General features: G+C 47.9%; 1 protein-coding gene across 2 annotated transcripts in view; it reads right to left on the bottom strand.

The window, feature by feature from the left end:
• The window catches only part of TRRAP (transformation/transcription domain associated protein), a 212,749-nt gene extending 212,060 nt beyond the window's left edge, over nt 1-689 (bottom strand). For both annotated transcript variants that reach the window (XM_063934508.1, XM_063934509.1), the window contains exon 1: nt 469-689. The gene's annotated coding sequence lies outside the window, so the exon portion shown is untranslated. The remainder of the gene's footprint in view (nt 1-468) is intronic.
• Between the last annotated feature and the right edge of the window lie 14,035 nt (nt 690-14,724).

Raw genomic sequence — 14,724 nt, 5'->3', positions numbered from 1 at the left:
CCCGACAGAGCGCGATTAGGGCACACACCCCGCCATGGCCCACAGCGTGCCTAGGTCAAAGACCACGGTACGGCACAGTGCGCCTAGGCCACAGACCGCCTAGGCATATAGCACATTAATCTGCCTTTTGACAATATCTTTACAGTAAGGTATCAAGCCTAGCACGCCCACAAGACAGTGGTGCAGCATCCAGCTAACCTGAGACACAGCTGGTGCACAATACATGGCCACAGAACGTTTTCCGTGTGATTTATGATACATATACCCATGTTTCCATTGGGGATGAACGGCCGCAGCACCACCCCCACCATCAATGCATTAAACGTGAAAGAGCTGAGGCCGCACAGCCTAAAGCCAGCGGCCATCACACAGTGCGGGAGATCTTACACCCGAGCCCCGGAACCACGGTCCAGGACAGGACACCCGCACTCACAGATCATTCTCACCCTGCGGCCTCCAACGTCTTACCGGTTTGGCTCTCCCCTCCGGTGGTAGCAGCAGCTGCAGCACATCCGCCGCCGCCTCCCGCTCAGCAGCAGCACCAGCAGTAGCACAGCTCCCCAATCCCGTCCCAGCAGCCCCTGCGCGAGGGACTAGAATCTGGGCACATTGCTGTCGCCATACCGTGTTGGCATCTAGCAGCCTCCTTGCAAATCTTCACTCAGAACCTGCATTATGATTATCATAGTGTCTGTAACTACATTTAAGAACAGCTGTATAATAACCACATGCATGTAACAGGGACTATATATCCGTGCGGAGTGATATTTTAAATAAGACAATAATTTTGGATGGTCTTTTACGTCATCGGCTACCGACGGCAGCATGAGAATTGCGCAACGAATGCTTATTGGCTATTGCGATAATACCGGTTATCAATCATACCTTACCTTACGATGGGGCTGCTGGGCACTGGCAGTGTGTGCAGTGCACTGTAGGTGTAGAGTAGACTGTGTGTGCAAGTGATCTGTTTTGCGGGTCACTAATGTTAAAGTTAATTTCGCGTTAAAATTACTATTTAAGACACATGTTCATATAGATAGATATATTCCAAATCAGTTGGCACTTAGTTCCTCAGGAACATCCAGCTCCGGTGTCTGAATCTTTAGATGTAACCTGGGGTGTCTCGCTCAATGCACAGAATTGGACCAGTCTATCTATCTATCTATCTATCTATACAGACACTGCTCAAAAAAATAAAGGGAACACTAAAATAACATCCTAGATCTGAATGAATGAAATATTCTTATTAAATACTTTGTTCTTTACATAGTTGAATGTGCTGACAACAAAATCACACAAAATTATCAATGGAAATCAAATTTATTAACCCATGGAGGTCTGGATTTGGAGTCACACTCAAAATTAAAGTGGATAAACACACTACAGGCTGATCCAACTTTGATGTAATGTTCTTAAAACAAGTCAAAATGAGGCTCAGTAGTGTGTGTGGCCTCCACGTGCCTGTATGACCTCCCTACAACGCCTGGGCATGCTCCTTATTAGGTGGCGGATGGTCTCCTGAGGGATCTCCTCCCAGACCTGGACTAAAGCATCCGCCAACTCCTGGGCAGTCTGTGGTGCAACGTGGCGTTGGTGGATGGAGCGAGATATGATGTCCCAGATGTGCTCAATTGGATTCAGGTCTGGGGAACGGGTGGGCCAGTCCATAGCATCAATGCCTTCATCTTGCAGGAACTGCTGACACACTCCAGCCACATGAGGTCTAGCATTGCCTGCCATTAGGAGGAACCCAGGGGCCAATCGCACCAGCATATGGTCTCACAAGGGGTCTGAGGATCTCATCTCAGTACCTAATGGCAGTCAGGCTACCTCTGGCGAGCACATGGAGGGCTGTGCGGCCCCCAAAGAAATGCCACCCCACACCATTACTGACCCACTGCCAAACCGGTCATGCTGGAGGATGTTGCAGGCAGCAGAACGTTCTCCTTGGCGTCTCCAGACTCTGTCACGTCTGTCACATGTGCTCAGTGAGAACCTGCTTTCATCTGTGAAGAGCACAGGGCGCCAGTGGCGAATTTGCCAATCTTGGTGTTCTCTGGCAAATGCCAAACGTCCTGCACGGTGTTGGGCTGTAAGCACAACCCCCACCTGTGGATGTCGGGCCCTCATACCACCCTCATGGAGTCTGTTTCTGATCGTTTGAGTAGACACATGCACATTTGTGGCTTGCTGGAGGTCATTTTGCAGGGCTCTGGCAATGCTCCTCCTGTTCCTCCTTCCACAAAGACGGAGGTAGCGGTCCTGCTGCTGGGTTGTTGCCCTCCTACGGCCTCCTCCACGTCTCCTGATGTACTGGCCTGTCTCCTGGTAGCGCCTCCATACTCAGGACACTACGCTGACAGACACAGCAAACCTTCTTGCCACAGCTCGCATTGATGTGCCATCCTGGATGAGCTGCACTACCTGAGCCACTTGTGTCTCATGCTACCACTAGAGTGAAAGCACCGCCAGCTTTCAAAAGTGACCAAAACATAAGCCAGAAAGCATAGGAGCTGAGAAGTGGTCTGCAGAACAACTCCTTTATTGGGGGTGTCTTGCTAATTGCCTATAATTTCCACCTGTTGCCTATTCCATTTGCACAACAGCATGTGAAATTGATTGTCAATCAGTGTTGCTTCCTAAGTGGACAGTTTGATTTCACAGAAGTGTGATTGACTTGGAGTTACATTGTGTTTAAGTGTTCCCTTTATTTTTTTGAGCAGTGTATATATATATATATATATATATCAACCCAATGGCGGCACTCGGGCTAATTAAAGTAGAAAAGACAGAAGTCGGCTGCTTATAGACGTTTCAGCGCCGTATCGCACTTTTATCAAGCCGTTTTTATATATATATATATATATATATATATATACACACACACATACACAACATACTGGCGGCACTCAACACAATAATGACACAGCTCAGCAGAAATATCGATCATGATGAGACAGTAAATGTTCTTGAAACGTTGATCGATACTTCTGCTGAGTTGTGTCATTATTGTGTCGAATGTGTATATTGCATTCCCGGCATGGGGATACCTTGGAAGTCAACGCGTTGAGACGGAGTTGTGATATTGGAGTGCTGCCCTGTGGACTGTATGTATATATATATATATATATATATATAGCAATAGTAAGAGATGGTACGGCACTCCAAGCGTCTTAAATAAATCAATCTTATAGCAGCATGATGAAAGACAACGTTTCAGTGCTTTTATTGTAGCACTTTCGTCAGGTCAGCATATGAACAAATGAACAAAAACATACCTTTATAGCAGCCAGAAATCACCCAGTGACTGGCGTCTTCCGGGAGGCGGATCACCCGCCCGCTCCGGCCGGCGCTCTAACGATGACGTGCACCTAGGCTCCGTCATCATTGTGCTCCCCATCACCAAGGTAACAGAATACAAACTGTTGAGACATGACAGAATGCTAAGCAAAAGCTACAGCGTATAAGCTATTATGCAAACTAGTGTACCACAGGCTAACACCCATACAGTATAATAGAGCTTTTAAACACGTCATAAGAACACATATCGATTGACCTATGCAAGATAAATACCTATTTGATTTTACCCTGCCAATGCTAGCAGATACTCATCCAAAAATGCTAGTCCAAAAATGCTAGTAATGCCAAGATTGTATGCCAGTATTAACTAATGATAGAACAGCTAGAACACTAAAGGAGTAATAACCCTAAAAAAAAGGGCACAAAAAAAAGGCACTTAAAAAAAGCAACCGAGGCCAATGTGATCATTCAGGCCTCTCGGATGCACTGTATTCAATCTATGAATCCATTGGGATTCCAATTGCAACAATCGTCTGCCACGATCCCCTCCTCTGGGCAAAGGTTGAACCTGATCGATCATTCTATAACGCAATGACACCAGTGGGTGGCGAGCCTGACTAAAATGTCTGGCCACCGGTTGTTCACTATCCCCCTTGGCAATTGTGGTCTTAATTGCTGACCTGTGGGCTGCCATACGTTCCTTGAACATACGTTCGGTCTTACCGACGTATGACAGCCCACAGGGGCATATTAGTTGGTACACCACAAATTTCGATGAACACGTAAAATTACAACAATTACCAAAATTAGATGATGATGTATTACTATGTAGCATTGATGTGCAAAGTTTATACACGATTATTCCACACCAAATGGGGTTAGCCTCGGTAGAACGGTATCTACAAGGACATGCTGAGTTTAAGGGTCCGAATGTTCAGTTTTGTATACAGCTTCTTAATATGATTTTGACAAAATGATTTTTTAAGTGCCTTTTTTTAGTGCCCTTATTTTAGGGTTATTACTCCTTTAGTGTTCTAGCTGTTCTATCATTAGTTAATACTGGCATACAATCTTGGCATTACTAGCATTTTTGGACTAGCATTTTTGGATGAGTATCTGCTAGCATTGGCAGGGTAAAATCAAATAGGTATTTATCTTGCATAGGTCAATCGATATGTGTTCTTATGACGTGTTTAAAAGCTCTATTATACTGTATGGGTGTTAGCCTGTGGTACACTAGTTTGCATAATAGCTTATACGCTGTAGCTTTTGCTTAGCATTCTGTCATGTCTCAACAGTTTGTATTCTGTTACCTTGGTGATGGGGAGCACAATGATGACGGAGCCTAGGTGCACGTCATCGTTAGAGCGCCGGCCGGAGCGGGCGGGTGATCCGCCTCCCGGAAGACGCCAGTCACTGGGTGATTTCTGGCTGCTATAAAGGTATGTTTTTGTTCATTTGTTCATATGCTGACCTGACGAAAGTGCTACTATAAAAGCACTGAAACGTTGTCTTTCATCATGCTGCTATAAGACTGATTTATTTAAGACGCTTGGAGTGCCGTACCATCTCTTACTATTGCTGTCACTTCCTCGTTCAGGGCACCCGGCGCACAATTACCATCGACGGGAGAGCCGGACCATCCACTGTATGTATATGTATATATATATATATATATATATATATATATATATGAGACATGCGGTGACCTAAAAGGCTAAGGAGGCACTAGCTAGCACCAGAGCCAGATTTACAAACAAAATATGAGCGAAAGGGTGCATCTGGGCATTATACACAGGTCCAGCAGTATAAACTCCTGGACATTTGGTGAGTTTTGATCAGAGATGTGTGGAAAAGTTAGCCAGGTGAGGCACTGCCTCACCTGCTATAGACTTTTTTCTCCCGAGTTTTGGCCATAAAAATGATTAGAAAAATGCAAAGAAGATATTTCAAACATATTCTTTGTATTTTTCATATACTTTATACTTGGTACGAGCGTAAATATGACAGGAAGGGCTCTGCCGTACCTGCCTCACCCCACCGCACGTCACTGATATATATATATATATATATATATTTCTCTTACGTCCTAGAGGATGCTGGGGTCCACTTTAGTACCATGGGGGTATAGACAGACGGGTCCACTAGGAGCCATGGGCACTTGAAGAGTACAATAGTGTTGTCTGGCTCCTCCCTCTATGCCCCTCCTACCAGACCAAGTTTAGAAAATGTGCCCGGAGGAGCCGGTCACAGCTAAGGGAGCTCCTAGAGCTTCTTTAGTTTTATTTTTTTTCTCTGACGTCCTAGTGGATGCTGGGGACTCCGTAAGGACCATGGGGATTAGCGGCTCCGCAGGAGACTGGGCACAAAAGTAAAAGCTTTTAGGTCACCTGATGTGCACTGGCTCCTCCCCCTATGACCCTCCTCCAAGCCTCAGTTAGATTTTTGTGCCCGAACGAGAAGGGTGCACACTAGGTGGCTCTCCTGAGCTGCTTAGTGAAAAGTTTAAGTTTAGGTTTTTTATTTTCAGTGAGTCCTGCTGGCAACAGGCTCACTGCATCGAGGGACTAAGGGGAGAAGAAGCGAACTCACCTGCGTGCAGAGTGGATTGGGCTTCTTAGGCTACTGGACATTAGCTCCAGAGGGACCGATCACAGGCCCAGCCATGGATAGGTCCCAGAGCCGCGCCGCCGGCCCCCTTACAGAGCCAGAAGACAGAAGAGGTCCGGAAAATCGGCGGCAGAAGACGTCCTGTCTTCAACAAGGTAGCGCACAGCACTGCAGCTGTGCGCCATTGCTCTCAGCACACTTCACACTCCGGTCACTGAGGGTGCAGGGCGCTGGGGGGGGGCGCCCTGAGACGCAATAAAACACCTTGGATGGCAAAAAAAATGCATCACATATAGCTCCTGGGCTATATGGATGAATTTAACCCCTGCCAGAATACACAGAAAAACGGGAGATAAGGCCGCCGAGAAGGAGGCGGAGCCTATCTCCTCAGCACACTGGCGCCATTTTCCCTCACAGCTCCGTTGGAGGGAAGCTCCCTGGCTCTCCCCTACAGTCACTACACTACAGAAAGGGTTAAAAAAGAGAGGGGGGCACTAATTACGCGCAGTATTAAATAATACAGCAGCTATAAGGGGAAAAACACTTTTATAAGGTTATCCCTGTTTATATATAGCGCTCTGGTGTGTGCTGGCAAACTCTCCCTCTGTCTCCCCAAAGGGCTAGTGGGGTCCTGTCCTCTATCAGAGCATTCCCTGTGTGTGTGCTGTGTGTCGGTACGTTTGTGTCGACATGTATGAGGAGAAAAATGATGTGGAGACGGAGCAGATTGCCTGTAATAGTGATGTCACCCCCTAGGGGTCGACACCTGAGTGGATGAACTGTTGGAAGGAATTACGTGACAGTGTCAGCTCTGTATAAAAGACAGTGGTTGACATGAGACAGCCGGCTACTCAGCTTGTGCCTGTCCAGACGTCTCATAGGCCGTCAGGGGCTCTAAAGCGCCCGTTACCTCAGATGGCAGATATAGACGCCGACACGGATACTGACTCCAGTGTCGACGGTGAAGAGACAAATGTGACTTCCAGTAGGGCCACACGTTACATGATTGAGGCAATGAAAAATGTTTTACACATTTCTGATAATACGAGTACCACCAAAAAGGGGTATTATGTTCGGTGAGGAAAAACTACCTGTAGTTTTCCTGATCTGAGAAATTAAATGAGGTGTGTGATGATGCGTGGGTTTCCCCCGATAACAACTGATAATTTCTAAAATGTTATTGGCATTATATCCTTTCCCGCCAGAGGTTAGGGTGCGTTGGGAAACACCCCCTAGGGTGGATAAAGCGCTCACACGCTTGTAAGAACAAGGGCTCTACCCTCTCCTGAGATGGCCGCCCTTAAGGATCCTGCTGATAGAAAGCAGGAGGGTATCCTAAAATGTATTTACACACATACTGGTGTTATACTGCGACCAGCAATCGCCTCAGCCTGGATGTGCAGTGCTGGGTTGGCGTGGTCGGATTCCCTGACTGAAAATATTGATACCCTAGATAGGGACAGTATATTATTGCCTATAGAGCATTTAAAAGATGCATTTCTATATATGCGTGATGCACAGCGGAATATTTGCCGACTGGCATCAAGTCTAAGTGCGTTGTCCATTTCTGCCAGTAGAGGGTTATGGACACGACAGTGGTCAGGTGATGCGGATTCCAAACGGCATTTGGAAGTATTACCTTATTAAGGGGAGGAGTTATTTGGGGTCGGTCTTTCAGACCTGGTGGCCACGGCAACAGCTGGGAAATCCACGTTTGTACCCCAGGTCGCCTCTCAACATAAGAAGACGCCGTATTATCAGGCGCAGTCCTTTCGGGGGCAAGCGGACAAAAGGTTCCTCATTTCTGCCCCGTGACAGAGGGAGAGGAAAAAGGCTGCAGAAATCAGCCAGTTCCCAGGAACAGAAGCCCTCTCCCGCCTCTGCCAAGCCCTCAGTATGACGCTGGGGCTTTACAAGCAGAATCAGGCACGGTGGGGGCCCGTCTCAATGAATTTCAGCGCGCAGTGGGCTCACTCGCAAGTAGACCCCTGGATCCTTCAGGTGATATCTCAGGGGTACAAATTGGAATTCGAGACGTCTCCCCCTCGCCGTTTCCTAAAGTCGGCTTTACCGATGTCTCCCTCTGACAGGGAGGCAGTTTTGGAAGCCATTCACAAGCTGTATTCCCAGCAGGTGATAATCAAGGTACCCCTCCTGCAACAGGGAACGGGGTATTATTCCACACTGTTGTGGTACCGAAGCCGGACGGCTCGGTGAGATCGATTCTAAATCTAAAATCTTGAACACTTACATACGGAGGTTCAAATTCAAGATTGAGTCACTCAGAGCAGTGATTGCGAACCTGGAAGAAGGGGACTACATGATGTCTCGGGACATCAAGGATGCTTACCTTCATGTCCCAATTTACCCTTCTCACCAAGGGTACCTCAGGTTTGTGGTACAGAACTGTCACTATCAGTTTCAGACGCTGCCGTATGGATGGTCCACGGCACCCCGGGTCTTTACCAAGGTAATGGCCGAAATGATGATACTCCTTCGAAGGAAGGGAATTTTAGTTATCCCTTACTTGGACAATTCCCTGATAAGGGTAAGATCCAGGGAACAGTTGGAGGTTGGTGTAGCACTATCTCAGGTAGTGTTGCGGCAGCACGATTGGATTCTCAATATTCCAAAATCGCAGCTGATTCCGACGACTCGTCTTCTGTTCCTAGGGATGATCCTGGACACAGTCCAGAAAAAGGTGTTTCTCCCGGAGGAGAAAGTCAGGGAGTTATCCGAGCTAGTCGGGAACCTCCTATAACCGAGCCAAGTCTCAGTACATCAATGAAAGGGTTCTGGGAAAAATGGTGGCTTCCTACGAAGCAATCCCATTCGGCAGATTCCACGCAAGAACTTTCCAGTGGGACCTGCTGGACAAATGGTCCGGGTCGCATCTTCAGATGCATCAGCGGATAACCCTGTCACCAAGCACAAGGGTGTCTCTCCTGTGGTGGTTGCAGAGTGCTCATCTTCTAGAGGGCCGCAGATTCGACATTCAGGACTGGGTCCTGGTGACCACGGATGCCAGCCTGCGAGGTTGGGGAGCAGTCACACAGGGAAGGGATTTCCAGAGCTTATGGTCAAGCCTGGAGACATCACTTCACATAAATATCCTGAAGCTAAGGGCCATTTACAATGCTCTAAGCTCAGCAAGACCTCTGCTTCAAGGTCACCCGGAGTTGATCCATTCGGACAACATCACGGCAGTCACCCACGTAAACAGACAGGGTGACACAAGAAGCAGGAGGGCAATGGCAGAAGCTGCAAGGATTCTTCGCTGGGCGGTAAATCATGTGATAGCACTGTCAGCAGTATTCATTCCGGGAGTGGACAACTGGGAAGCAGACATCCTCAGCAGACACGACCTCCACCCGGGAGAGTGGGGACTTCACCCAGAAGTCTTCCACATGTTTATAAAACTCGACAAGTATTGCGCCAGGTCAAGGGACCCTCAGGCAATAGCTGTAGACGCTCTGGTAACACAGTGGGTGTACCAGTCAGTGTATGTGTTCCCTCCTCTGCCTCTCATACCCAAGGTACTGAGAATCATAAGATGGAGAGGAGTAAGCACTATATTCGTGGCTCCGGATTGGCCCAGAAGGACTTGGTAACCGGAACTTCAAGAGATGCTCACGGAGGATCCGTGGCCTCTACCTCTAAGAAGGGACCTGCTCCAGCAAGGACCCTGTCTGTTCCAAGACTTACCGCGGCTGCGTTTGACGGCATGGCGGTTGAACGCCGGATCCTGAAGGAGAAAGGCATTCCGGATGAAGTCATTCCTATCCTGATCAAAGCCAGGAAGGATATAACCGCAAAACATTATCACCGCATTTGGCGAAAATATGTTGCGTGGTGCGAGGCCAGTAAGGCCCCGACGGAGGAATTTTCAACTAGGTCGATTCCTACATTTCCTGCAAACAGGAGTGTCTATGGGCCTGAAATTGGGGTCCATTAAGGTTCAAATTTCGGCCCTGTCAATTTTCTTCCAAAAAGAACTAGCTTCAGTCCCTGAAGTTCAGACGTTTGTAAAAGGGGTACTGTATATACAGCCTCCTTTTGTGCCTTCAGTGGCACCTTGGGATCTCAATGTAGTTTTTGGGTTCCAAAAGTCACATTGGTTTGAACCACTTAAATATGTGGAGTTAAAATATCTCACATGGAAAGTGGTCATGCTGTTGGCCCTGGCCTGGGCCAGGTGCGTGTCAGAATTGGCGGCTTTATCCTGTAAAAGCCCTCATCTGATTTTCCATTCGGACAGGGCGGAATTGAGGACTCGTCCTCAGTTTCTCCCTAAGGTGGTTTTCAGCGTTTCACCTGAATCAACCTATTGTGGTGCCTGCGACTACTAGGGACTTGGAGGACTCCAAGTTGCTAGACGTTGTCAGGGCCCTGGAAATATAGGTTTCCAGGACGGCTGGAGTCAGAAAATCTGACTCGTTGTTTATTCTGTATGCACCCAACAACCTGGGTGCTCCTGCTTCTAAGCAGACTATTGCTCGTTGGATTTGTAGTACAATTCAGCTTGCACATTCTGTGGCAGGCCTGCCACAGCCAAAATCTGTAAAAGCCCATTCCACAAGGAAGGTGGGCTCATCTTGGGCGGCTGCCCGAGGGGTCTCGGCTTTACAACTTTGCCGAGCAGCTACTTGGTCAGGAGCAAATACGTTTGTAAAATTCTACAAATTTGATACCCTGGCTGAGGAGGACCTGGAGTTCTCTCATTTGGTGCTGCAGAGTCATCCGCACTCTCCCGCCCGTTTGGGAGCTTTGGCATAATCCCCATGGTCCTTACGGAGTCCCCAGCATCCACTAGGACGTCAGAGAAAATAAGAATTTACTTACCGATAATTCTATTTCTCGTAGTCCGTAGTGGATGCTGGGCGCCCATCCCAAGTGCGGATTGTCTGCAATACTGGTACATAGTTATTGTTACCAAAAAATCGGGTTATTGCTGTAGTGAGCCATCTTTTCTAGAGGCTCCTCTGTTATCATGCTGTTAACTGGGTTTAGATCACAAGTTGTATGGTGTGATTGGTGTGGCTGGTATAAGTCTTACCCGGGATTCAAAATCCTTCCTTATTGTGTACGCTCGTCCGGGCACAGTATCCTAACTGAGGCTTGGAGGAGGGTCATAGGGGGAGGAGCCAGTGCACACCAGGTGACCTAAAAGCTTTTACTTTTGTGCCCAGTCTCCTGTGGAGCCGCTAATCCCCATGGTCCTTACGGAGTCCCCAGCATCCACTACGGACTACGAGAAATAGAATTATCGGTAAGTAAATTCTTATTTTCTAACAGTAATTTAGGCACAGGGAGGCTGCTGGCAACAGCCTCCCTGCTTCGTGGGACTTAGGGGGGTAATAGTGTCCAACTCTGAGAGATTAATGGCCACTATCTTCGCTGACAGGACACTGAGTTCCTGATGGTGATGATCGTTAGCTGCCCAAAGCGACCGCTCATTCCCGCAGCATGCCGCAAACCCCTAACAGAGCCAGAAGATTCCGGTGGTGAGTGTGTCACCGGCGACCCGACAGGTGGGGAGTCGGTGTGAATGGCGGCCACAGAGTGGGACCGCAGTACTGATACTGCACTCCGGTAGCTCAGCGGTACAGCAGGTGCGGTGCTATGAGGGACGCCCTGGGCCAGCGCAAATACCCTTACACTGGTCACTCAGGCTATCAGGGACTCTGGTAAACACTGCTAGCATAATACCTCAGGCCAGTATGACATTTCAAATAGTGCGGGAAGATGCGCTATGTTTGGGGGCGGAGCTTCTCCTCAGAGCGGACACAGCAGCTCACCAGCGCCATTTTCTCCCTGCAGATCCACTTCCAGCGATGCTGACAGGGAGCGCTATCCCTCCACATGACTCCAGCTATCCTGTGCGGTACCAGGGGGTTGCAGAATGGGGGATGGACGCTGTAATTTCGCTGTGTAGTCTATTAAGGGTACACAGTCAGCGCCAGGCAGTTTCTTATATAACTGTCTCTGGGGCGCTGTGTGTGCCGGCTCCAAACTCTGTCTCTCTCTGAAGGTACTTGGGGGAAACTGTGTCTGACATTTTCGTGTGTGTGTGTGTGTGTGTGTGTGTGTGTGTGTGTGTGTGTGTCCAGGGACTCTGTGTCTTATGCTGCAGAGGAGGTATCTTCTCCAGCGGAATCCATTCAATGTACCCAGGAATGTAATATCATGTCTCAGGCTTCTGAATCTGAGCCACATTGGCTGGCTCCCATTAAGGGAATGTTATCTCAGATTTCCACTAGGGTAGCCCATACTGAGACTGAAACTCAGGTTTTAAGGAAGTCTATGGAAGTTTGGTCGGGTTCTGTTCCCTTTAATTCAAAATCCCCTAGCATATACCCAAAGAAACGTGCACTTGCCCAGATTATGCAAGCCAACACGGAGACCGACTCTGACATGGCAGTCGGTGATGGGGATGTGCTGAGGGGGGCGGCATCCCTTGCAAAGGGGGTGCAGCTCATGATTGAGGACATTAGAGATGTGTTACACATTACTGACACACCACCTGAGCAGGTTGAGGAGGCTTTCTTCACAGACAATAAGAAACCCTCGCTAACCTTCCCTGCGTCTAAAGAATTAAACGCATTATTTGAAAAGTCCTGGGAAACCCCAGAGAAAAAAAATCCAGATCCTAAAAAGGGTTCTGGTTGCTTTTCCCTTCCCTAAAGAGGATAGGAAAAAATGGGAAAACCCACCCATAGTTGACGCATCTGTCTCCAGACTGTCTAAAAAGGTGGTTTTACCTGTCCCTGGATCTACTGTGTTAAAAGAACCGGCTGATCGTAAGATTGACACTACGCTCAAATCCATATACACTGCTTCAGGAGTGGCGTTAAGGCCCACTATTGCCTGTGCATGGATTTCTAAAGCCATAGTAAAGTGGTCAGGCACATTACTAGAGGACTTAGATACGATGGATAGAAGTGACATTGAACTGTTTTTACGTAACATACAGGATTCTGCGGGTTTCATGGTGGAGTCCATGGAGGACCTGGGTACTCTGAATGCAAGGATATCTTCCATGGCTGTCTCAGCACGCAGGTGACTCTGGCTACGCCAATGGTCGGCAGACGTGGAATCCAGGAGAAGTGTGGAGAACCTACCCTTCACAGGTCAGGATCTATTTGGGGAAGCGTTGGATGTGTGGATTTCCACAGCAACCGCGGGTAAGTCAACTTTTCTTCCCTCAGCTGCTCCTCATGACACTGAGGAAGCCGCCGATGCTTGCGAGTAGGCGTGGAAACGCGTCTGTCAGCACCTCCGTTTACATGCTACAGCGGACAATCTCTATCAGCCGGCCAGCTGAGCCCTATTCCCTTAGCAGGGGGACGCCTCTTTAATCACCTGCCCACGGACTCCAGATAAGGCTGAGGGTGCTTGCACCGGCCGGGAGGAAAAAAGTCACCACACCGTGGAAAAAGCAGATACTTGTTCTACTCCGTTAAAAGGCTACCCGTGAAAGATTAGCCAGGAGGACCGTCGCTTGCATTGTGACTGAACAGAGGCTTTTGTACGGTACACAAATCTATTATCACTGCGGGACAGTGACTATCTTTTACAATCAGCTTTTGCATGAACTGCTTTAATTATCACTAACAAGCTGATAGTAAGACTGCTCAACTCATTGCTACTAACATGTGTTTTATTAACCATATTAATGGACATATGGACATAAGTACTATATAACATTGCTACAAAGGTACATGGTCCACTGTGAACTTGGGTAAATTATTTACAATGTATCTGAATATAAGAGTTCGTTACATGTTTTGCACATAATATCTGTCTCACTAGAGCGACATTACAAGCCAGAGTTGCTGTGGTTATAACCCAAATGTGCATATGAAACTAATCATTTAGAGCATAAATATTGATTTTATTGTGATATTTTATTGATTTTGTGTATTGCCGGCCGGCACTATAAATATATAATGTGCGCTTAGGAAATATTAATATTTAAGGAAAAATAAAATCCACATTAGATGTGAATAGCGCTCTCTCGTTTGGTTTTTCCTTTTCTTTGTCTAAAAATGTGGTTTTACCTGTCCCTGGATCTACTGTGTTAAAAGAACCGGCTGATCGTAAGATTGACACAACGCTCAAATCCATATACACTGCCTCAGGAGTGGCGTTAAGGCCCACTATTGCCTGTGCATGGATTTCTAAAGCCATAGTAAAGTGGTCAGGCACATTACTAGAGGACTTAGATACGATGGATAGAAGTGACATTGAACTGTTTTTACGTAACATACAGGATTCTGCGGGTTTCATGGTGGAGTCCATGGAGGACCTGGGTACTCTGAATGCAAGGATATCTTCCATGGCTGTCTCAGCACGCAGGGGACTCTGGCTACGCCAATGGTCGGCAGATGTGGAATCCAGGAGAAGTGTGGAGAACCTACCCTTCACAGGTCAGGATCTATTTGGGGAAGCGTTGGATTTCCACAGCAACCGCGGGTAAGTCGACTTTTCTTCCCTCAGCTGCTCCTTCTACGAAGAAACCCTTTTCTTCATCAACATCGCAGTCCTTTCGGACCGCAAAGACAAAAAAGTCCAAGCCTCCTACCACCTTCTTTGGAGCTGGTCGGGCAAAATCCAAAAAGCCTGCACCTGCAGGTTCCCAGGACCAGAAGCCTGCTTCTGGTTCCTTAAAATCCTCAGCATGACGGTGGACCACACAGCCTGGAGAACGGGCTGGTGGGTGCGAGACTCAGACGTTTCAGCCACGTCTGGGTGTCGTCCGGCCTGGATCCCTGGATACAGGATATTGTGTCCCAGGGGTACAAACTGGAG

The sequence above is a fragment of the Pseudophryne corroboree genome, chromosome 7 (assembly GCF_028390025.1).
Source record: "Pseudophryne corroboree isolate aPseCor3 chromosome 7, aPseCor3.hap2, whole genome shotgun sequence".
Classification (NCBI taxonomy): Eukaryota; Metazoa; Chordata; class Amphibia; order Anura; family Myobatrachidae; genus Pseudophryne; species Pseudophryne corroboree.
Note: the sequence above shows the minus strand (reverse complement) of the source record. Positions and strands in the feature narration are given on the sequence as shown.